General features: G+C 45.1%; 1 protein-coding gene across 3 annotated transcripts in view; it reads left to right on the forward strand.

Moving 5' to 3' along the window:
• The window catches only part of rab9a (RAB9A, member RAS oncogene family), a 49,741-nt gene that overhangs the window by 20,905 nt on the left and 3,122 nt on the right, over positions 1 to 25,714 (forward strand). The window contains exons 1-3 of one of the 3 annotated variants that reach the window (XM_078408985.1): positions 12,958 to 12,975; positions 22,548 to 22,593; positions 24,635 to 24,662. The gene's annotated coding sequence lies outside the window, so the exon portion shown is untranslated. Of the gene's footprint in view, positions 1 to 12,737; positions 12,976 to 22,547; positions 22,594 to 24,634; positions 24,663 to 25,714 lie in introns of those variants that run through there. The other 2 variants (XM_078408983.1, XM_078408984.1) reach the window with 2 other exon arrangements.

A 25,714-nucleotide genomic window follows, 5' to 3' on the forward strand; every position in this document is an offset into this window, starting at 1 on the left:
AGCTGAACACATCCTCCTTCCAACCACTTTGTTTTCTGCCAGGGCTCATTGATTTGAATGTAGTCATCTACCATGTGGAGAAAGCTATGCTTGACTTATTTTACTTTAGTAATTCTCTTAAGATTCCTTAAATAATTCTATAAAATTTATTTTCCATACATATTTAAGTCCATTTAGAGTTTTAAAGATGTCTTTGACTATTGAAAACATTTAAAAGCTGTTCAATACCTTTTGAGAATGGCCATCTGTCAAAATGCCATCAGGGCATCCTGTCAGCAACATTTTCACTTATGGACTGCTCCACATGGCGGTGAATCTGTGGAATTCTTTGCCACAGAAGGTTGTGGAGGCCAAGTCAATTGATATTTTTAAGGCAGAGATAGATAGATTCTTGATTAGTACAGGTGTCAGGAGTTAGGGAGGGAAGACAGGAGAATGTGGTTAAGAGGGAAAGATAGATCAGCCTTGATTGAATGGCGGAGTAGACTTGATGGGCTGAATGGCCTAATTCTGTTCCTATCACTTATGAACCTCACAGGACACCTTTCAATGAGGGGAGGGTGTGTCGTGATGTGAGAGGGTGCAGCTCATCCAGCCCAGCCCAGCCCACCCCAAAGTCAATTTGAGGCAGTTAGGCACAATGGGTAACAAATCCAAGCAATAGGTTCAGCCTGATCCAGCCTGGCGATACTTTCAAATAAAAACACCAACTTTTCTTTTTGTTACTGTCAGAATAAAAATGACTTGTATTTTAAAAAGAACACTACTGTGTTTATCAGTGTCAGAGGATCATGCTATCTATAAAGTCTTGTTTTAGACAGTCGGGTTCATTGGAATAATGAATTTGGTTGTATATCTTGTCCCATTTGTTTTAAGTTTATGACTTTTGATGTGTATACAGTAATAATCTTGTAATAACGGGGGGGGATGTCATCCATTATTGCCGATTGTCCGCTATAACTGAGTAAGGGAATACCCAGTCGTAGAGTATTGTTGTATAAGTAGTGGAAAAAAAGAACTTCAGACGCTGGTTAATACACAGGACACAAATTGCTGGTGTAACTCAGCAGATCAGGCAGCATCTATGGAGAACATGGATCTCCATGGAGCATCAAGATTTCAAGGTCAACTTATTGTCACATGTATCAATTAAAGTACAGTGAAATTCGAATTACCATACTGCCATACTAAAAAAAAGCAACAAGACACACAACTACATAAAAGTTAACATAAACATCCACCACAGCGGATTACCCACGTTCCTCACTGTGATGGAAGGCAATAAAGTCCAAACTTCTTCCCCTTTATTCTCCCGTAGTCGGGGCAGTCGAACCATCCAAAGACGGGGTGATCGAAGCTCCCGCAGCCAGCGATCAAAGCATCTGTGTCGAGGCGATCGAAGCTCCCACGTCAGGGAGATCGAAGTTCCCGTGTCGGGGCGGTCGAAGCTCCCACGGTTTGGAGTTCCCGAAGTCGGTCTCTGACCAGAGATGTTAAAGTCTGCAGGCTCCCGCGGTCTGGGAACAGCTCCATCCAAGACTGCAAGAATTTACAGCGAATTGTGGACGCAGCCCAGACCGTCACACAAACCAACCTCCTATTGATTCCATTTATACCTCACGCTGTCTTGGCAAGGACAGCAGCATAATCAAGGATGAATCGCACCCTGGCCACTCCCTCTTCTCCTCTCTCTTTCTCATCAGGCAAAAGGTATAGAAGTGTGAAAATGCACACCTCCAGATTCAGCAACAGTTTCTTTCCAGCTGTTATCAGGCAACTGAATCATCCTCAGAATCAGAATAACCTTTATTGTCATCCAAAAAAACAAGTCTTTTGGACGAGATTTTGTCACCCACAGTCCAACCAAACCAGAGAGCAGTGCCAAACTACTATCTACCTCTTTGATGATCCTCGGACAATGCTTGATCGGACTTTGCTGGCTTACCTTGCACGTTATTCCCCTATAATGTACCTATACACTGTAACTGGCTTAATTGTGATTATGTATTGTCTTTCTGCTGACTGAATAGCACGCAACAAAAGAATTTCACTGTACCTCGGTACACGTGACAATAAACTAAACTGTAACTGGATACTGACATCTCAGGATGAGACCCTTCTTCAGACCCTCAGTCTGGAACTGGGCCTGGAATCCAGGTCAGTTGGCAGCCCTGGTCATTTGGTGGATGGAGGCCAGGCGAGGATTGTCGGAGTCATTGGTTGCACCATGCGGGTGGTCAAGATTTCAAGGTCAGTTTATTGTCACATGTACCAATTAAGGTACAGTATAATTTGAGTTACCATTCAGCCATACCAAATGAAAAGCAACAAGTCACATAACCACATAAAAGTTAACATAAACATCCACCACAGTGGAATCCACATTCCTCACTGTGATGGAAGGCAATAAAGTTCAATCTCCTTCCTCTTTGGTCTCCCGCGGTCGAGGCAGTCAAACCATCTGCAGTCGGGGTGATCAAAGCCCCTGCAGCCAACAATCGAAGCCTCCGTCGGGGTGATTAAAACTCCCGCGTTGGGGCGGTGGAAACTCTCCGCGGCATGGAGCTCCTGAGTCAGCCTTACCAGAGATTGCAGGCTTCATGATGTTAAATTCCACAGACCCCGCGGTTGAAGCTGCAATCCCCGGCAAAGGAATCGCGAGCTCCGCGATGTTAAAGTCCCGCAGACTCCCGCAGCTTGGAGCGCCCGCCGGTCTCCAGGAAAGGCCACCAACTCCTCAATGTTAGGCCGCAGTGAGGATGGAGATACAATACGGAAACAATTCGCATCTCCGTCAAGGTAAGAGATTGAAAAAAGTTTTCCCCCAACTCCCCTCCCCCACGTAAAACAAACCAAGGAACACTAAAACATACTTTTAACACGTACTTAAAATAACAAAAACCGAAGGACAGACTGTTGGCAAGGCAGCCACTGCTGGTGCCACCACTCAGTGGTCGAAATGCAGGTAAGAGTCGCTGGCAGAGGCGGCGAAGGAAACTGTTGGCCGGTGATCGTGGCAGTAGGTCCAACCTGGAAGCAGCCAGGGAGGTTTTGCAGGCCGACGTGACAGCCTGGCCTGGCAGTGAAGACTGGCCTAGATTCAGCCGGGGAGGTGGTGCGGGTCGGAGGTGGCGTTGTCAGCCCGGCCTGGCAGTGAAGTTCGGCAAGTCCAGCCTGGATGCGATTGGGGAGGTGGAGTGGGCTGTTAGTAGCGTTGGCAGCCGAGCCTGGCAGCGAAGGTGGGTAAGACTGGTCTGGAAGTTGCTGAAATGGTGGTGCAAGCCAAGGATGGCGTTGGCTGCCCAGCGCAGTGGTGAAGGTCGGCAAGTCCGGCCTGGAAGCGGCTGAGGTGGTGGTGTGGGTTGGCGGCAGCTTCGGTGGTCCCAGCCTCGGGGAAACCGGGTAGGCGGTGAAAATTACGATCACAATCAAAATCATACTTTATTAGCCAAGTATGTTTTGCAACATACGAGGAATGTCATTTGCCAGTCAAAACAATAAAAAGCAACAGGACACACAAAATACATTTTAACATGAACATCCACCAGTGACCTCCGCATTCCTCACTGTGTTGGAATGCGGAAAAAAGTTCAATCTCTCCCTTCTTTGTCCTCCAGCGGTCGGGGGTCTCTAACCTTCCGTTGACGGGACAATCTTGACTCCCGTAGCCGGCGGTGGGCCTTCCTCGTTGGGGCGATCAAGCTCCTGCATCGGGGAGGGAGGGTGATTTCAGTTCCCCCGTGCCAGGCGATCTACCCCGGGTCGGGGCTTGTCAAACATCGTGCGGCTTGGAGCTCCGGACCAGTCTCAACCCGAGACTGCGTGCTCCTTGATGTTAAAGTCTGCAGGCCACGTTGGAGCGTTGATCCCAGGCAAGGGATTGCAAGCTCAGATGGTACGTCCACGGCCCCGCGGTGGGGCTCAAAGTCAGTCCCAGGCAAGGCCTTCAGCTCCACGATGTTAGGCCGCAGAGCGACCGGAGATACGATCCTGAAAACAATCGCATCTCCGGCAAGGTAAGAGATTGAAAAAAAGTTTCCCCGGACCCCCACCCACTACATTAAACAAACCAGAGAACATTTACACAAACTTTTAAAACTTACCAAAAAAAGTTCAAAAGGGACAGACTGTAGGCGAGGCAGCCATCGTGCGGCGCCCCCTGGTATTGTCATAAATTGGTGCTGCATCTCCCCGTCGCTGCAGGTTGCATCCTCATTGCGGTCGGATGTGCAGCTCGATCCAGCGGTAGGTCTCCACCTGAAACGTCATCTATCCATATGCTCCTGAGATACTGCCTGAACTGATGTTACTGTAGCGCTTTGTGTCCTTCATCATTGCACAACTTTCATGGAAGACATTACTTGTCAATTTCTATGGCATCTGCAGTGTAACTGGCAGCCTGTGATCTTAAAAGGGCAGTGGTGTCTGATTAACTATGAAGACTCCCCATCTGCTGAAACAGAAATCCATTCTAGTGAGGTCCTTAATAATGAATAGGAAAAAGAACTGCAGATGCTGGTTTAAATCGAAGGTAGACACAAAAATAAACCCTCCTTAATAATGAGGGTTTACTGCATATTTAGGGTAGGGAGAATGGGGCCAAGAAACATACATGTCCCTCGGTCATTATTCTGTAAAATAGTTAAACTTCCACTTCACTTACGTGTCCCAAACCCTTTCCCACATTATCTATAAATGTACCAATCTGAGGACATCCCAGAAACCTTCTTGAATTTCACCCTCTCAAAAAGAACACAACCCTTCTGAACAAAGAGATGTTTCCTTCTCTTGTGCAAATCTGGAGATTTACGGCGGTGCGGCGGGCAGTTCGGCAGTTTATCTGGACCAAAGATACTAGAGTACCAAGATGGACCACTCCGTCGAAATCGCGTATACTGAAGTGTAGTACGCAAAGTAGCGGAATGTCCGCCATTTTAATAGGCAAAACCCCCGTTCGCTCTGCCTCTCGCAGTGTAATCAGTGTTGTGGGGGAACAGTATGTGTGATGATACCATTAAAATGCAGAAAATATCTCATCTATCAATTCACATTTTTTTGTTATTTTCATTTATAAATATTTTCCTCCTGCTTAATTTCTCCGATTTTATTATTTCTTACTGTTTCTGCCCATTTCCCTCCCATCCTTCCTCCCCAGCCCCCTCTTTTGTGCAGTTTCCCTTGTATTGCTCAAACACACACTCTGCGCAAATATATATGAATGCGTGTGTGTGAGGCAAGATAGAGGTAAACAGATCTCAAAGTTCCTTCTCATGGATCAGAAGCAACTTTAATTTAAAGCAACGCTCTATTTCTCCCTTCATCTTATTTTTCACATGATGTACATAAACCATAAAGGCAATTCGACCTTTATGGTTTATGTATATGCATATATGTATACACACACACATATGATATATCTCGTTTTTTTCTTGTGATTTCATCTAATTATTTGTTTAGCAACCTTTTTCTTTCAATCTCTCTCTCTCTCACTATATCTATATATATATATAAATATATATAAATCTTATAAAATCAGACATGCACACACTTCTCAGCACGAGGCATAGCGGACTGCGGGTTCTCCCTATCACGATCACTGTTCTCTCACATACATTTCATTAGGGCCTACCCATACACATTCGCAATCAGTGACATCAAACGTATTTCCAGAAATCCTAACATTGTGAATAAAATAACTATGAACACATGTCAAGATATTTATTCATTCTTTTCATTCTATATCAGTGTAATAAAATGTAATGCATACATACCCACACTGATACAGAAGTGCTAGCTTTAGACATCAATAATGTACATTGCTACCATAGTTTAGTTTTGAATATAACATATAATTGAGGGGGTCGGTGCAATATAGTGCTAATCTCACTTTTGTGAAAAATTAGTTACATGCATTAACACGCTCCCTACCCACTACTCTACAACCTGCAAAAATTTCATATAAATTCAACTGATAATTTGGTCAAATAACATCAGCACCTTCTTGTTTTTTATTTATTTATGGATTTTTCAAATATGAATATCTCATGATGACACATTTGTGGGTTAGCAGTATATTGCACCAACCCCCTTCAATTTGACATCATTCAAAAATGAACTTCATAAACAAGGATAACACTTTTTATTTCTGTCATTCAAGGTAAGATTTACATCATTTTGTGTGCGAGATATAGTATGCACTGTTTCGCATATCAGCTAACCAATGAAAAGATCAAATCCTGATTTATATCAGCTCTTCACCTTCCCCCCTTGTCTGAAGAAGGATCCCAACTTGAAATATCACCCATCCTTTTTCTCCAGAGATGCTGCCGGACCCGGTGATTTACTCCACCACCGCGTCTATTTGAATTGGATTCATGCTTCTGTACATTGGTCATTTTAGTGTCTGTCAAGGGTTTTGATCTAATCAATTCAACAATTCAAATTTTCTTGGCTCTACGTATAAAGTTAAATGTCTTTTCAATTGTGTTGTGGATACAGTAGAGTTTTATTGTTTGCAAATGCCTAACTTTGGTTCCATAACTTAAAAAAATAAAACAAAAAGAGATACAGCTCGTGGAGGTGAAATTAAAATTAACAGAGAAAGCAAAGAACAGTTCATTAAATATGATCAATTGGCCTGATCCAGAGTGGATCTCTAGAGCAAATATTTAATCAGTAACATCCAAAGTTTAAAGATGACGAAGCAGCAACTCTTCAAGAAATAGTGATGTCAACTATCAACTTATCCAAGAAGTTGAACAAAAATAATTGTTTGCAAACATTTTATATACGAAGAAATCATTCAGAGAATTGGCCTCCACTGCCCTCCAAGGCAGAGAATTCCACAGATTCACAACTCTGACTGAAAAAGTTTTTCCTCATCTCTGTTCTAACACTGCCCAGTCTAGCACAGAATCTGCTTACTAAAATGGCGCTGAAATGTACCCATGACCAACTTCTCTAAGGTTTTTAGTCGAGTCATAACAAGAGGAGTTGAGTATAGGAGCAAAGAGGTCCTTCTGCAGTTGTATAGAGCCCTAGTGAGACCGCACCTGGAGTAATGTGTGCAGTTTTGGTCTCCAAATTTGAGGAAGGATATTCTTGCTATTGAGGGCGTGCAGCGTAGGTTTACTAGGTTAATTCCCGGCATGGCGGGACTATCATATGTTGAAAGACCGGAGCGACTAGGCTTGTGTACACTGGAATTTAGAAGGATGAGAGGGGATCTTATCGAAACGTATAAGATTATTAAGGGGTTGGACATGTTAGAGGCAGGAAACATGTTCCCAATGTTGGGGGAGTCCAGAACCAGGGGCCTGTAGCGACCATAGAGAATGGTCCAGGTCGTCGAACCCTCGGATTGGCCAGCGAGGTCACGTGGGAACGCGACCATGGGGATTGGTCCAGGGAACGACATCGCTGATTGGCCAACGATGTCGTCCAGGGAACGACATCGCTGATTGGCCAGCGATGTCATGTGCGCGTTTGGCGCCCGATTTAGTCAGTTCGGCGAAGTCTTCAAGGAAGACAGTAAGTTTGTATTGGTTGTCCTGTACCTTGTTGTTTAACTCTGTATTCGTGTATTGCGGCTGCAATAAACTTCGTCTACAACCAACAAGTTTCGGACTCGCCATATTGGTGACCCCGACGTCATCTGGACGATCACCGACTGAGCAGGAACCCGACGCCTCGTTGACGATGACCGAGCAGGGCACACCGGAGTCAAGCGCGGCAGGCGTTCATCTTCCGTTATTTTGGACGTACGCACCGCGAGCTTGGTTTATCCACGCCGAGGCTCAATTCCATATAAAGAAGGTGTCGGATGAATCCACGAAGTACTTCTACCTCGTCAGCGCTCTATCGCCGGACACAACCAAGCGCGTGATGCGGTTCATCGTAAATTCACCTGCGGAAGACAAGTACGAGGCCATGAAGAATGTATTACTGCGAACCTTCGGGTTTAATAAGCATGGTGGTGCGGCAAAACTTCTGCACCTACCGGATCTTGGAGACCAACTGCCTTCCGTCCTCATGGCCGAAATGATGATGCTAGCCGGTGAGCATACGGATTGCCCGATGTTTGAACAGGCATTCCGCGAGAAACTTCCCGAGGATGTCCGACTGCTGCTTACGGATTGTTCTTTTAAGGACCCCGAAGCATATGCAGCGAAAGCGGACGCGCTCATAGCGGCAAAAAACAAGGCAAGTGGTTCAATCAACAAAGTCTCGACATCGGTGACCACGCCACAGCGACGGCAAGATGGCGCCACGTCTCCCGCCAATTCTCCGAAAGCCCGCCAAAAAGATCCGCACAAGCGCGGCTGGTGCTATTATCACCTACGATGGGGTAACGAATCCCGCAACTGTCGTTTGCCTTGTACCTTCGCGGGAAATGCCTCGGCCGATCGTACATAGGGGCAGTTATGATTGGCCAGAACCGGCGCCTCTATGTCCATGATCGATTCACGGACACAGAATTTTTGGTAGACACGGGAGCCATCGTCAGCATAGTGCCGCCGACCGACCTCGAAACCAGATCGGGTAAGACAGGTCCCACCCTCATCGCGGTTAATGGCAGCCCAATTCGCACTTTCGGTACACGGAAGATGTCCCTTGTGTTAGGCCTCCGCACGTACGAATGGCCATTCATCATAGCCGACGTCAAACAAGCGATCCTGGGCGCAGATTTTCTCTGGGCTTTTTCACTGGTTCCTGATGTCCGCGGTAACGACCTCCGACCCTCTGCCGAAGAGGAGCACGTCGCTCCGGCAATCGCCTCCTCGCCCAGCCCTACTGTCCAGGCCGTCGTCGCGGCCCCCGACTCGTATGCTGCGATTCTGGCAGAGTTCCCAGAGCTGCTCGTCCAACGTTTTGACGCACCTTCGGCTAAGCACGGTGTGGTCCATCACATCCGCACCGAAGGCCCTCCCGTTTTCGCTCGGGCCAGGAGACTACCGCCAGACAAACTGGTGGTGGCAAGGGCGGAGTTCAGGAAGATGGAGGAAATGGGAATTGTCCATCAGTCTGACAGCCCGTGGGCCTCGCCGTTACACATGGTCTCCAAGGCATCTGGGGGGTGGAGGCCATGTGGCGATTATCGGCGTCTCAATGCTGTCACCACGGCTGATCGCTACCCCATACCGCACCTACAGGACTTTTCATCTGGGCTGGAAGGAGCGGTGGTGTTTTCCAAAATCGATTTGGTGCGAGGATACCATCAGATTCCGGTGCGACCGGAGGACATACAAAAAACTGCAACTATTACTCCGTTCGGGTTGTTTGAATGGTTGCGTATGCCTTTCGGTTTAAAGAACGCGGCAGAGGCTTTCCAGCGACTGATGGACCGCGTGGGCCGGGGTTTACCCTTTTTGTTTATTTATTTAGACGACATCCTGGTAGCCAGCCCCTCAGTGCAGGAACACCAGGCCCATTTGCGGACCGTGTTCCAGCGGCTCCAAGACCACGGGCTCATTATCCAACCCTCCAAATGTCAATTCGGCCTGCCTGCTCTCGATTTTCTAGGGCACAGAATTACTCCTGCCGGCGCCGCCCCTTTGCCCGAGAAGGTGGAGGCTATCCGGGCTTTTCCCAGGCCCACCACAGTAAAAGGGCTGCAGGAGTTCGTAGGCATGGTTAATTTCTACCATAGATTCGTTCCGGCAGCGGCGCGAGTCCTGCGCCCGCTTTTCCAATGCCTGGCAGGGAATCCGGTAGAGTTGTTGTGGTCCCCGACCGCAGAGTCGGCTTTTACGGCAGCTAAGGCAGCCTTGGCAGACGCCACCATGTTGGTCCATCCGAGCCCCTCCGCCCCCATGGCCCTGACGGTTGACGCCTCTGACGTGGCGGTGGGTGGGGTTCTGGAGCAGCAGGTCGGTGGCCGTTGGCAGCCTTTAGCGTTTTTCAGCCGGCAACTAAATTCGGCCGAGCTGAAATATAGCGCATTTGACCGAGAGTTTCTAGCTCTCTATTTAGTTGTCCGTCATTTCAGGTATTTCCTCGAGGGCCGCCCATTTGTGGCATTTACGGACCACAAGCCATTAACATTTGCTTTTTTGAAATTGTCTGACCCATGGTCGGCCCGCCAGCAGCGGCACCTGACTGCAATCTCCGAATTTACCACAGATGTCCGTCATATCGCGGGTAAGCTTAATGCCGTTGCTGACGCCCTGTCTAGACCTGCTTTTCCCCCTATTTCGGCGGTGGACTGCGAAGTGGATCCCCAGGAGCTCGCGGAGGCACAGCTCCTAGCGGATACCGTTTCGGCTTACCAGTCCACCACTTCGGGATTGAAGTTGGCCCAGGTAGCTTGTGGGTCGGAGGGCACGAAAGTCTGGTGCGATGTTTCTCTTCCTCGTCCCAGGCCGGTAGTACCGCCCTCCCTTCAGCGCCGGGTTTTCGATGCCATTCATGGGCTGGCGCACCCGTCCACCCGCTCCACCTCTGCCTTGGTAGCAGCGAGGTTTGTCTGGCATGGCCTGCGGAAACAGGTAGCGGGGTGGGCACGTTCCTGCGTGCCCTGTCAGATCGCTAAAGTCCAGCGCCACGTCCAGCCCCCCGTACAGGATTTCGAGGTCCCGGCTTTTCGTTTTTTCCACATCCACGTGGATTTGGTCGGGCCTTTGCCTTCCTCCCGGGGCTACACCCACCTCCTCACGGTGGTGGATCGGTTCACCCGGTGGCCAGAGGCTTTCCCATTGTTTGATATCTCGTCAGCGTCTTGTGCTAGGACTTTGGCCCTTCATTGGGTAGCTCGTTTCGGGGTCCCGGCAGTTATTACAACTGACAGAGGGCCACAGTTCACTTCGTCCCTCTGGGCCGCGCTGGCGGAACTGTACGGGTCCAAGTTACAACCCACAACTGCATATCACCCCCAGGCAAATGGACTCGTAGAAAGGTTCCACCGCCAACTTAAGGCGTCCCACAGTGCAAGGCTTGAAGGCCCGGACTGGGTAGACCAACTCCCTTGGGTTCTTTTGGGCATCCGGACTGCTCCTAAGCCAGATCTCGGTGCGTCGTCCGCAGAGCTAGTATATGGCTCGACACTTCGAGTACCCGGAGATCTGTTTCCGGACCCTTCAGCCCTGCTCCCTACAGTCCCATCAGCGTTAGCATCTCTCCGGGAACGGGTGGGCTCCCTGGCTCCAGTGCCGACTTCACGTCATGGGTGTCCCATGGTACATGAACCGTCTTCCCTGAAGGACTGTGAGTTTGTTTTTCTGCGTAAAGATGCCCATCACGCCCCGTTGCAGAGGGTCTATCAAGGGCCGTTCCGGGTTTTACGTAAGGGAACGGCTACTTTCACCTTAGACATGGGCGGCAAGAGCGAACTCGTCTCGGTGTCCCGGCTCAAACCTGCCCATTTGGACCCGGATCAACCAGTCCTGGTCGGTCAAACCCCTAGGAGAGGCCGACCTCCGTTAGTTCCGCCCAGTCCAGAAACCCCCGTTCCGACAGCTCCTCCAGGACCCCCTGTTTCGGCAGTTCCTCCAGCACCCCCCATGCCGGTAGTTCCTCCAGAACCTCTCGTTCCGGCTGTTCCACCAAGTCCGGAACCTCCGGCTCCTGTGGTTCAGGCTGTCCCTCTCCGTACTCGTTATGGTCGCGAAATCCGGCTCCCAGCTAGGTTCCGCACCTCGGGTTCTGGGGGGGGTCATGTAGCGACCATAGAGAATGGTCCAGGTCGTCGAACCCTCGGATTGGCCAGCGAGGTCACGTGGGAACGCGACCATGGGGATTGGTCCAGGGAACGACATCGCTGATTGGCCAGCGATGTCATGTGCGCGTTTGGCGCCCGATTTAGTCAGTTCGGCGAAGTCTTCAAGGAAGACAGTAAGTTTGTATTGGTTGTCCTGTACCTTGTTGTTTAACTCTGTATTCGTGTATTGCGGCTGCAATAAACTTCGTCTACAACCAACAAGTTTCGGACTCGCCATAGGCCACAGTTTAAGAATAAGGGGTAGGCCATTTAGAACAGAGATGAGGAAAAACTTTTTCAGTCAGAGAGTTGTAAATCTGTGGAATTCTCTGCCTCAGAAGGCAGTGGAGGGCAATTCTCTGAATGAATTCAAGAGAGATCTAGATAGAGCTCTTAAGGATAGCGGAGTCAAGGGGTATGGGGAGAAGGCAGGAACGGGGTACTGATTGAGAATGATCAGCCATGATCACATTAAATGGCGGTGCGTACAGGCTCGAAGGGCCGAATGGCCTCCTCCTGCACCTATTGTCTATTGTGCTCTATTTGGCTCCTCTAGTATCTTTGGTTTAAATCGAAGGTAGACACAAAACTAAACTCTCCTTAATAATGAGGGTTTAATGTATATTCTGGGGAGGGTAAATGGGGCCGAGGAACATACACGTCCCTTGGTCATTATTCTGTAAGGGCGCTGCGGGCGGGCGGGCGGCGGCGGTTGGTCTGGTCTGGTCCGGGGTGGGCGGTTGGTCTGGTCCGGGGTGCTGTGCGCGTGACCAAAGATACTAGAGGAGCAAGATGAACCACTCCGTCGACATCGCCTACACTGAAGTGTAGTACGCAACGGAGCGTAACGGCCGCCATTTTAGTAAGCAAAACCCGCCGTCCTCTATTCCTCTCGCAGTGTGATCAGTGTTGTGGGGGAACAGTATGTGTGATCAGTGTGTTGGGGGAACAGTATGTGTGATGATACCATTAAAATGCAGAATAAATCTCATCTATCAATTCACATATTTCTGTTATTTTTCTTGGTAACTGTGTCTGCAAGTTTCTGCCTACTAAAATGGCGCCACGCTGAGGCTTTAGGGTCGGGAGGTCCACCCTGCTCTGCTCGAACATCTGCGCGCGTGACCGTCAGCTGAGGGAGTCTCGCGCCGGGCGCTCACGTCACGTCCGGTGCAGGGGACCGGCTGCGTCGCCGGGCGAGTGAGTGAGTGAAGGAAGCGGAGAGCTCGAGCGGAGAGGAGAGGAGAAGCGGTCCTGACCCCACACAACCCAACACGGCGGTGAGTGCAGCCCGAGGCCGCGGACCACTCCCTCACTACCTACCCCGGGCACATGAGTTGAAACCAGCGGCTGCCCTCCCCACCCACCATCAGCAATGGGGCGCATGTCAGCAACGTGGGCACACACACACAGACATAGGCACACACACACACAGACATAGACACACACACACACACTATAAGACAATAACTGCAGATGCTGGTACAGATCGAAGGTATTTATTCACAAAATGCTGGAGTAACTCATCAGGTCAGGCAGCATCTCAGGAGAGAAGGAATGGGTCCCCCATTCCTTCTCTCCTGAGATGCTGCCTGACCTGCTGAGTTACTCCAGCATTTTGTGAATAAATACCTCAGACACACACACACAGACACACAGACAGACACACACAGACAGACAGACACACACAGACAGACACACACAGACAGACACACACAGACAGACACACACAGACAGACACACACACACACAGACACACACAGACACACACACAGACACACACAGACACACACACACACACACACAGACACACACACACACACACACAGACAGACGGACACGCACAGACAGAGACACACAGACAGACACACGCACACACTTGGAGGCTGTTGGCGGTCCCCAACACTGAGAAGATCCCGTGTCAACAGCCCCGCCGCCGCCTCCACCCTCCCCAACACTGAGAGGGACCCGTGTCTACAGCCCTGCCTCCACCCTCCACAACACTGAGAGGGACCCGTGTCTACAGCCCTGCCTCCACCCTCCCCAACACTGAGAGGGACCCGTGTCTACAGCCCTACCTCCACCCTCCACAACACTGAGAGGGACCCGTGTCTACAGCCCTGCCTCCACCCTCCCCAACACTGAGAGTGTCCCGTGCCTGCCGGCCTGCCGCCGCCACTCTCCAAACACTGCACCCACATCCCGGGTCTGCAGCGATGCTCGCGTGTTAGCGCAGTGGGTCAAATGCAGCAGTGGCTTGCAACGCCTTTTATTTTAAAAACACGGTGTTGTGGTTTCATTCGGCTCTGAAGTTGGTGTCTGTGGTCTTTCCCCGTCTCCTCCTCTCCCCTCATAACAGTGAGCGCAAAAAATGGAGCAAAAAGGCAAATGACTGCGAGATGCTGCGAAAGAAGTTTAGCCAATCGCACGTTGGCTAAGGGCCTGTCCCACTGAGGTGATTTTTTAGACGACTGCCGGCGACTGTCAAAGTCGTAGCAGATCGCCGATTTTTTTTTTTACCCTACGACAATGACCACGACAATGCCGAGTCAGGTTACTTTTTTGTGAAACTAGCACCTGGCTAAGAGATTACACCGTCTTTGGAAACATCGTGAAATTCCCATGCTTATCAATGCTTCGGCATCCTAATTTACGCTGAAATCACTGACAAGTCTATAATTGAGAGTTTTGAAATATAACATCTTGCCCGGGTTACATGAAAACCAAGCTTCATGGTAACAAGGCATAAACTGGATTGACTTCCAGTTTACTAATAGCAGTATAAAGAAATTTAATTTTATACGTGGTTAAATGGATTTTTGTGTGGAGTGTGGGCATTCTTTGAAAATGTACGGGAGGTGCATATCTGGTTTCTGGGTTGCATATCTGGGTTGGGAGCCTACTTTAAAAGTAATCACTGATGGCCATAAACATCGCAAAATTCCCACGCTTACCTGACCATCAAACTGTCGCTTCCAAACTACCTGTCAAAAGTCCCGACGGTAAATAAATTGGTTTAACACAAGTATTTTAAGGTATCTTCAAATGACTTTACTTAATTTAATATTATGTGCTTCTAAATGCATCTAAGACAACCTAGCAAACCTGGGGACAGCATGCGACAGCACCCGCAATAAGCAACGATACCTGGCGACAAGCCAGCTGTCGACGAGAAATTTCGATCTGGAAAAAATTTCGGCGACGCGCCGATATCCGCTACGATTCTTTGAAGATTCCTCACGATCATGCCTGCGACACCCTGGCGAACGTTCCGTGACAGCCTAGTCGCCTTAAAATCGCCTTAGTGGGACAGGCCCTTAAAGCTTTCGCAGCATCTCGCAGTCACTTGCCTTTTGTCAGTGGGAAAACAGCGTTCTGACTCCAGTCTTCTTGGTTCTTGGTCCTCCAAAATATTCCAAATTTAAAATGGAGGTGGCGGAGTATGGACTTATGCAAGAAGGGCTTCTTGGAGAAGAGCTGCCTTAAATTTAGTTGCGTCTGGTTGAGTATTAATGATTTCATAAGTTAGTTCATTTACGAGTAATGTTTACTTTCTATCTACGGAAACTCTACCTGAATACATGGCACAATATTAGTTGACTCATTGGACTGCAATTCCCGATGTTTGTTGGAATGTGGATCTTGCTGGCATGGTCGCTTATTATCCTCACAAACTCAATCCATCTCAATTGGACTGAGTGTTGTTGAAGGTCTTTCTAAGAGAGTGGCTTGAAACATATCATTGTCTCTGGATTGCTAATGATATCAGAATGACCATTATGAATTTATATAATATAAGAAAATAACTGCAGATGCTGGTACAAATCGAAGGTATTTATTCACAAAATGCTGGAGTAACTCAGCAGGTCAGGCAGCATCTCAGGAGAGAAGGAATGGGCGACGTTTCGGGTTGAGACCCTTCTTCAGACTGATGTCAGGGGGGCGGGACAAAGGAAGGATAGAGGGGTCTCGACCCGAAACGTCACCCATTCCTTCTCTCCCGAGATGCTGCCTGACCTGCTGAGTTACTCCAGCATTTTGTGAATAAATCGATTTGTACCAGCATCTGCAGTTATTTTCTTATACGGAAGGATAGAGGGAGATCTGGGGAGGGGAAGAGGGACAGAGGAACTATCTAAAGTTGGAGAATTCAATGTTCATTTATATAGCACTTTAACTAAACAGAATATCTTGTGGCACTTTAAGTTTTTAAAAAGTAGCAAATTAACCAGTGAAATTAAAGGACGAATAGGAAAAAATACTTAAAGTGTCTGAAAGTAAAGGAGAACCAAAGGTGTTTGGAGAAAATTTGCAGGATATGTCAATGGCTTTCAGTGTAACTGGCAGACTGTTCTTAAAGGGACAGTGGTGTCTGATTACTGTGGAGAAGTTCTGTCTGCTATAACTGAAATACATTATAGTGAAGTTGTAGGATGAGAGACTGCAGGTTCTGCAAATAGATACTGGGTACAGGTGAGTTAGTGCAGGGGCAAGACCAAAGATGTGGTTGGGACAGGGAATATATTTCAAGTAGATGTAAAATAAATGATTTTTGTTCCTGTTCAATCCTAATATTCAATCCTAAACTATGTCAGAATGAGCAGGGAACTGCAAAACTGAGAGAATGGGACAACAATCTGCTGCCACTAATTGGCACAACCAGTCCATGGTCTGTTTTGATTCCTCTGTCCAATTATAAAACAGCCACCCCACCCAATTTGGCTCCTCTGACATCAGTAGTATTTCATGGTGTTCAGCATCTATATACTAAAACTCTTGTTTGTTTGTTCCTGAACTACAGCCAAAACGGTACATGATAGCGTGACAATTTTAGGCCCACCTTACTCACCTTTGGTGCTAATGGAAGAAGTTTAATTGAAATCGGTGTTATATTTTTTAAGTTATTCACATTTTAAAGTTTTAATCTATCTCCTAGGGAGGGAGGGGGAGGGGGGGGTGGAGTGAGGAGGGGATGGAGTGGGAGGGGGGGAGAGGGGAAGGAGAGGGTGCTGCACCAATGCAGGAGAAGTTTAGGCCCAACGGGTCCACTTGGTCTAGTTCTTTTTAAAATGCTGTTGTCTCTTGCCACCCACAAGCCTCAACAAAGTCTCAAGTATCAGACCTTGGACTGTATTGAGCAACTCCATGACTTGACTGATTTCAATCTTAATCACAGCTGTCTGTTCTTCCCTTGATTTAGAATAGTACCTCGCAAGGACAGTCCTTTCGGCTCACAATGTGCCTTACACGATGCCAAGACCAATTTCTTATCTGCCTACACATAATTCATATCCCTCCTTGCCCTGCATATCCATATGCCCATCCAAAAGCCTAAATACAGCTATCACATCTGCCTCAATCACCAACCCTGGCAGCGTGTTCCAGTCATTCACCACCCTCTGTATAAAAAAAAGCTGCTCTATACGTCCCCTTTAAACTTTGCCTCTCTCACCTTAAACCTTTGTACTTGTCTTTTTTTCATCCTGGGGAAAAAAGATTCTGACTGAGTACCCTATCTATGCCTCATAATTTAATATACTTCTATCAGGTCTCCCCTCAAATTCTGGCACAGAAAACAATCTAAGTCTGTCCAACCTCTCCCTGTAGCTAATATCCCCTAATCCAGGCAACATTATGGTAACCATTTTCTGCACCCTTTCCAAACCCTCCACATCCTCCTGTAACGGGGTTACCAGAACTGCACGTGATGTTCCAAATGTGGTGTAAACAAAGTCCTATAAAGCTGCATCATGACATCCTGATTCTTGTACTCATTGCCCTGACATATGAAAGTAAGCATACCATATGCCATTCTATCTGCTTGCATTGCCTTTTTCAGGGACCTATGGACTTGGACCCCAAGATCCCTCTATCCAACAATTCTATTGAGGGTTATGCTATTAATTGTATGTTTCTCCTTGCATTTGACCACCTAAAGTGCAACACCTCATTCTTGCACTGATTAAACTCCGTCTGCCATTTCTCCGATCATTTCTGTGTTTTCATTGTGCGCCCCTTCCTTCTCGACCAATTTCTCTACAAAAACCTCTCCTTTACTTAAAGATCTAATTATCCCTCTTTGCTCTCTGATTTGTCAATTTATTCAACTTTCTTTTTTTTTAAAGTACTATGCAACATTTAGTTAAGCTGCCGCTAATGCAGACTTTCAAATAAACACAATTGTGCCATGTTAAATTGTGACTTGATGTTTACTGTACTGATCTGACCAATTATGCTTGCCTTTGTTCTGAGCAAAAGACAAGCTGTTGGAGCAACAACGTTAGGCAGCACCTGTGAAGGGAAATGCAACCTTTCGAGTTGGTCCTGTTTAGTAGAGGTTTGAAGAAGACTCCTGACCCGAAATGTTGTCTGTCGATTTCATATCATATCATATATATACAGCGCGGAAACAGGCCCTTCGGCCCACCAAGTCCGCGCCGCCCAGCGATCCCCGTACATTAACACTATCCTACACCCACTAGGGACAATTTTTACATTTACCCAGCCAATTAACCTACATATCTGTACGTCTTTGGAGTGTGATAGGAAACCGAAGATCTCGGAGAAAACCCACGCAGGTCACGGGAAGAACGTACAAACTCCTTACAGTGCAGCACCCGTAGTCAGGATCAAACCTGAGTCTCCGGCGCTGCATTCGCTGTAAATCAGCAACTCTACCGCTGCGCTACCGTGCCGCCCTCCATAGCTGCCTGTCACGCCTTGTTTTGTCAGCAGCTTGTTTCTCTTTACTTAGAATTCCAGCCTTGACAGAATCATATCCCTGTCCTGATTTTTTAAAATTATCAACCTGGTTCATAGATCTTGTTTGATCTCTGCTTTTAACATCAGCTAATTTAACAGCAGGTATCTGCTAAAATCTTACAAAAGTTGCATGGATTAAATCATTCTGCATGAAAAGGAGTAGAGATTAAACCTTTCTATTTGGTTCTGATTGAAAAACACAACTTGGAAACAGGCCATTCAGCCCACTGTGCCCACGCTAATACTGTGTTATTCCACTTTATCATCTACTCTCTGTACATTCAGGCCAATTAACCAACAAACCCACATGTCTTTAGGGGGAAACCAGGCACCCGGAGGAAATCCACATGGTCATAGGGGGAATGTGTAAACTCTACCCAAGGTTAGGATCAAACCTGGTCTCTGTCACTGTGTCGACCGGGTTTCTGTTAGGAAAGTTCCTGTCGTAACTTTGTAGGTAATTCCTTTCTCTTTAATGACAAATCAGTTTATCTTCTGGCTGTGGATATAACATTAAGCAATGGTGAAACTATGTTTTGGGAATGAGGTCTAGTTGAGAGAAGGTGTATATTCGTATAAAAATTATACATTCTGTCCTTAAACTGTGTTATATCAGTTTGAAAGTGGATTTCATTTTAGTATAGTTTAGCACAATGAAGGACTTAATTTTTAAGTAATATTTTAGCAATCTCCAAAGTGGGCCAAACCCAATACTCTAGAAAAAACACAGTTGATCAAATGTTATTTAAAATCCAAATAACATTTGTTACGGAGGGAAACGGTCATAGGTGGTCAGGTGACCTGGAAAATTAACCTTGAAATTTAAGATTGTGAGACAAAAGAGCAATAGTGTTTGAAAGTTCTCATTGTAGGTGCCAAAATGGGAATTTTGAACATAAAGGATAGACAGCGACAGATGTCGATGTTCGTAGTCACAGCATTTAAGTACATAGTTTACCTTGGCGATCGCAACATTTATTCTGAGCAATGTACACCTTAATAATTACATGAAATATGATTTAAGGAAATTCCATTTCCTGTTGGATAAAACCTGGTTTTCCAAGGTTAGGACTGAAAACCTTCCCTCCATTGTTTCTTTCCTGCTCTAAATACTTACCTATCTTATTGCTCTGTTTCACATGATTTTATGTAAAGTACATGGATTGTTTGTCATTCACCATTTCTTCCTTTGAACTTTGTGAAACATGAACAGTGCATCGATGACCTGTTTGACATTCAACAGTATATTAGGTTGACTGGAATTGCCAGCACTTTAAGGACACAAAGGAAAACTCAACTTGTAGAGCAGAGCATTTCAAACAAGTTTTGCCCAAACAAATGTGATCTAAGGCAGTATTACAAAAGATATTATAAAGAGGAAATAGGACAACTCCACTGTAGAGTTTACTGAAATGGATACATTGAAATCAATACAGAAATGCAGAGATGCTGAAAGGGTGGAAGGACCAGTAGAGCAAGATAGGAGAAGGTTTAATCAAAGCTACGTTTAATATTAAAAAGATTATGTAGACTCAAGGATCAGCAGATGCTGGTTTACCATTCAAAGTTATGAAGTGCTGGAGCAATTCAGTGGGTCAGGCAGCACCTCTGGAGAATGTGGATAGGTGATGTTATGGGTCGGGGCCCTTCAGGCCAAGGTCGTTTTGGTCTAAAGTAAAAGAATAGCCAGAAGTAGTTCAAATCAAAATATGAACATTTTACATAAAATAAGGTAACCATGGGAAAATATTCTGAAAACTTCGAAGAATTGTTGAGGAAAAAGAATTATAAAGATTATACCATTATAAAGCTAACCATTTTTATAAAATAAAATAAGTAAATTAATGACAAAATCTGATAAAAGCAAAATGCGGTAAAAACAAGCTAGAGTAAGATATTTATTTGCTTTAAAATAGGAAAGTGTTTGAGACATTGGGATTTGTGACAGTATACGGCAACTGGAATTGGGGTAATTTTAATTTGGATTCAGAGGTCTGATAAGAGAAATGGCTATATTGATGTTTTAATAATTAACATCAGCTACTAAAGACAGTTTTGTGGATCTGTACCACAGCGTGAATCCTATAGGATGGCAATACGTGACCAAACTCAGCAACTGCAGTCGACTTAGGAGTACTATATAAAATATCAAAGCATTGTAAAAGGCATTGCCTAACGCTCACAGAAATGGCTTGATTAAATGCAATTATGGGGATTGAGATAAATCCTGGAATGAACGAGAATCTGGCTGAGATATCAAAAATATGTTCTCATTCAGGCCGAGGTTTTAAATAGTACACCCAGAGCTTGGTGTTTGGGTTCTTTATTTTTCAATTAACGCAAATAGAAATCAATTAAGTGATGTTTGAAAATGATGGATAAATCAATCACATGCAATATAACCAACATAGTGTGCACAACAACAACAAAAGAGCAAAGCCTACTGCATTCTGCAATGTTCAAATAACTAAGAATGTAGAAGGAAACAGAATTAAATTCTTAATGTTTAATGCATCCCAACCAATGCTGCAATGAAACAGATAAAAGCAATTGCATGGTGTTGGAGTATTTGCTCCAGGACATGTTTGACCTCCTCATCTGAAACTTGTGTGCAGGGGAAAAGATGAAGTGTTGAAAAAAGTGTATTGAGCGTGGAGCTGTGCATTTAGACATCAGCATTGTGGAAAAAATGGGTTTTCATCTTGGATATGGTAAATTATGTCAAGTTTGGGGAAGGTGAATAATAAGAATATTAAAATTGAGACCATGACAAATGGATGCAGAATTAGAACTACCAATAAGAAGTTAAAATGCATGCAAGGAAACTCTTAGTGATTGACTCGAGCTGAGTTCTCAAAGCTGTGGGGTAATTAAAAAATGCAACTTTGCAACGGAGAGCTTCTGGACGGATGAATGAGTTAATATTTTCAAATGAGCTCCATCTGTGAATAACTTCTCTATGATGCAAATTCATGTTTCCAAAGTGCTGGAAGATGCTGGAAGATGCATTGTGAGCTGAGTGGTTTGCTTACTTATCGAAATGCATAATTTCTACCTTCATGAATCCTTCGTGGGATTATAGTTGTGGGGATGGAATAGTTAGAAAGAAACTAGTGTCCTTTCATTCTATCTCGGCCCTGATTTCTATACTTTTTAAAAAGTCACACAATACTTTTTTGTTTAGGCATAGTGGAAAGATCAGTGTTTCAATTTATTCTGTTTGAAGGCAAGTGAACAGTTAATGGGTAAGTGAATTGTGGGCAGTTGAAACTGTTTTGAAATACTAGTCAGGCGCTGAAGTAATGTAACATTCTCATTGTACCTGTAAACTGCACTTGTTTCATATTTGTGTTCACTACAAAATGGCAGTAGATGGCACGACAAATGGATTAAGTTTCATATTAATCATAGACCTGGAATAACAAAGCCCAGGATCAAGCAATTTAGCACTTACTTGTTTTTAAAAGTTAGGACTTAAATGTTTGATGCATTCTGTTAGAATTAAGTTGGATTTAATGACGTAAGTGTCTCTATGTGATGTCTTTAAGTGCATTAAATTATTTCATACCTTTGAGTGCATGGCCTATTACTGCATTTTGCAAAGTTGTTTCAGCCAAGTGTCCTGGAATCAAATGCCATAAATATTTTAACGCGTAATGCATTTTTCCAGAAATATCAAAGTGTCATTTCCAGAAGTGTCCAAATATCAGCATGCAACTAAACTCGACTTAATTCAGACCTAATGCACTGGTCATGCAGTGTAGTCCTTGCACACAGATCTTTGAGAAATAGTAATGCCTATTTCATTTGTTCATTAGTGCAAAGCACTGCAATTAAAAGAAAGGTTCATTTCTCACACTAGTCCACTCTCCAGACTATTGTGCATTTGTGCAACTGTTGACGTGAAAAATGCAACTATCCTCTTCCGTTAAGTTAAACTGAATCCATAATTTATTGGAAACTTGATCTAATTGTTCTGCCCTTGTGAACACTACAATAAAATAATTTTATTTATCAATGTGAATATTATTTTATGACTTTATCTTGTTTTGGCATTGTAACACTAACAGTTATTATATGAACTGTTTAGCTCTTTGCCAAGAGAAGAAAACCATGAAAGTTGATGTTTCCACCCGGTTAGTATGCAAACTATATTTAGTTTAGAGATGCAGCGTAGAAACGGGGCCCTCGGCCCACCATGTCCACGCCGACCAGATATCACCCCTACATTAGTTCTATCCTACGCACGAGGGACAATTTAACAGAAACCAATTAACCTACAAACCTGCGCGTCTTTGGAATGTGAGAGGAAACCAGAACACCTGGAGAAAATACATGCGGTCACAGGGATAACATACAAGCTCCATACAGACAGTGCCCGTAGTCAGGATCAAACCCATGTCTCAGGCGCTGTAATGCAGCAACTCTACTGCTACACTGCTGCGTAGAGTGAAAATGTTTTTCAGTTCATGGAAGGAATATAGTTTTCATCTATCTTCAAATCCATAACCATTATTCCATAAGATAGGACGAAAGAAGTTGTACAGATTACTTGAAATGGGATAATTTTCTCAGTACTTTGCCATGGAAATGTTTGAATATTTCAAACACATGAGATGAGAAAGTTCATTGTGGAATATTAACTCAAGAATTCAAAATCACAAAATTGCACATGATCATTCTAATGTTTGCCCCATCCACTGGTGTGAGGAGTGCATTGGAGTTTATCATAAATTTCCTTAAACATTTCAACTTTACCTTTTAGTGCAGAATCTCTGTCCCCTTCGAGTCTCAATTTCAGAGACAGTACTTTGATTTTATCTTCCATCGTACATTTTATAATTGGCCTTTTCTAATGTGCAAAACATTTCTATTTCTGATATCTAATTGCAAATTAGTCTCTGGCAATCCATAACTTGCAGATTTTAGGACCAAAATAGTTTAATCAAAATGTTCCATGATATATAATGTTCTGGCTATGTAATTGTTTTCATTATCATATCATATCATATATATACAGCCGGAAACAGGCCTTTTCGGCCCTCCAAGTCCGTGCCGCCCAGTGATCCCCGTACATTAACACTATCCTACACCCACTAGGGACAATTTTTACATTTACCCAGCCAATTAACCTACATACCTGTACGTCTTTGGAGTGTGGGAGGAAACCGAAGATCTCGGAGAAAACCCACGCAGGTCACGGGGAGAACGTACAAACTCCTTACAGTGCAGCACCCGTAGTCAGGATCGAACCTGAGTCTCCGGCGCTGCATTCGCTGTAAAGCAGCAACTCTACCGCTGCGCTAATCATTTCTCTGCATGGTTTCCTTCAATTTCCTTAGTGATTTTAATACCTCAACATACGCCAGGTTTTGATAATTTTGGAATGTGTTGCAGTTTCAATTACATGGCATGCTTTTGATCTGTCCACATGTTTGATTGGTGCAAGCCAGTTTTGAGCAGTTCCCTCTGAAACCTTTACCCAACCATTTATCAATGTTTTTTTCTTTTACATTCTCTGAAAAGCCTGGGACCCTAAACCTGAGCTCTAGGGACTCTGCCCAACATCTGCCCTATTCAAAGAAAGCTCCTAATGTAAACCAGTTTTCTGCCTGGTCAGAATCTTGGTTGTTCCCAGGGTTTACAATAATTCCCTATAACTGTGTTTTATTTTGTGTTTATTCAAAATTGTAAAAACCAGTTCGTTTTCAGACAAAGTGCTCTTTTGTCTTATAAAAAGGTTAAGTTTGATCTGGAATGGTATTCTTCCCAAAATCCATATTGGTAAATTGTCCCAAGTGTGTAGGATAGTGCAAGTGTCCAGGTGATTGCTGGTCGGTGCATACTCTGTGGGCTGATGGGCCCGTTTCCACACTACATTTTGTAGAACAGACACCCATAATGGATTGCTCATTGTTTTCTACAATTGCTTTCCCCTCAGTAATGCTGTGTCAGGGGTATTTACATTCTGTTAGGAATATTACTGTCTTTCTGTGACAACGGTAAAAAAGCACAAAATCGTGGAAGACATGGTAATTCTCTCACAGTATCCGGAACAGCAATGTCATGTGTTATATTGGGGTTGCATTACATCTACAGCTACGGTGTGTTTTAAAAAATGCAATTTGAGATCTTGGAAGCAGTGATTAATCACAACTTTTCCCATTCTTTTTCCAGAAATCTAATGATGCATTAATCTGAAAGGGTAAGGAAAATTGACTTATTCATTTTCACATTTTATGCAGCTAACATTAATGTACATGTAAAAATATACACTTTAAGAAAAGTTATTTAACTAGTTTGTAAAGTTGCCTAGGGAATTAATTACAAGAGTGAATTTGAAGTGATTTTTGTGATGACGTGGATAAAACATAGACACGGAATGGAGGGGTATGGATCTTGTGCAGGCAGATGAGAGTAGCTTATCTTGGCATGTTCAACACAAGATTTGGTGGACTGAAGGGCCTGTTCCTCTGGTTTTCTGTTCTATGTTCTAAAACTTTTACAAGTTTTTAATACATTTTGAAAAATATTTGATATGCAGCCGTAGTCCTTTGCTACTTTGATTTGGGGAGATACTTTGTGTCATCGTAAGAGAAAGGTGAAGCTTGCATGAAATGTACATTTAAAATGTCAATTGTATAAATAATTTCAAATGATTGCAATGATAAGCACAGCCTTTCTGATGCAGGCTCTGGGATGAAGTCAGCCGGCTAGGAGGAAGGGTTTTATTTCTGCTGTCCTCATTCCTCCCCTGGCTCCCTATCATCTCTTAACCCTCGCCCAGTACCCACTCCTCCTTGGCTGCCATCTCCTTCGTCCATCCCTGCCCCTCTTCCTCTTGCTCACCTTGGGGAACCCTCTACTCTTCCCTCTATTTTTGCCTCACTGACTTTGGAACAAACCTGATAAACCAAGGGCATGTACGTAAGCTAACTGTCAGATGGAAAGCTTGTAAATTGAGAAAAGCCTCTAGTGGGTTCTGTGTATTCTGAAACTATTATGTTTTCACTGATCTGTCACTGATACTTTGATAACCTCTACTCTGTATTGGTAACCTATGCTTTTTAAAATGACAGTCGGACATACATGCAATTCAGCTTCCTGTTATTTAAGCACGGTAGCGCAGCGGTAGAGTTGCTGCTTTACAGCGAATGCAGTGCTGGAGACTCAGGTTCGATCCTGACTACGGGTGCTGCACTGTAAGGAGTTTGTACGTTCTCCCTGTGTGGGTTTTCTCCGAGATCTTCGGTTTCC

Source organism: Rhinoraja longicauda, chromosome 12, assembly GCF_053455715.1.
Source record: "Rhinoraja longicauda isolate Sanriku21f chromosome 12, sRhiLon1.1, whole genome shotgun sequence".
NCBI lineage: Eukaryota > Metazoa > Chordata > Chondrichthyes > Rajiformes > Arhynchobatidae > Rhinoraja > Rhinoraja longicauda.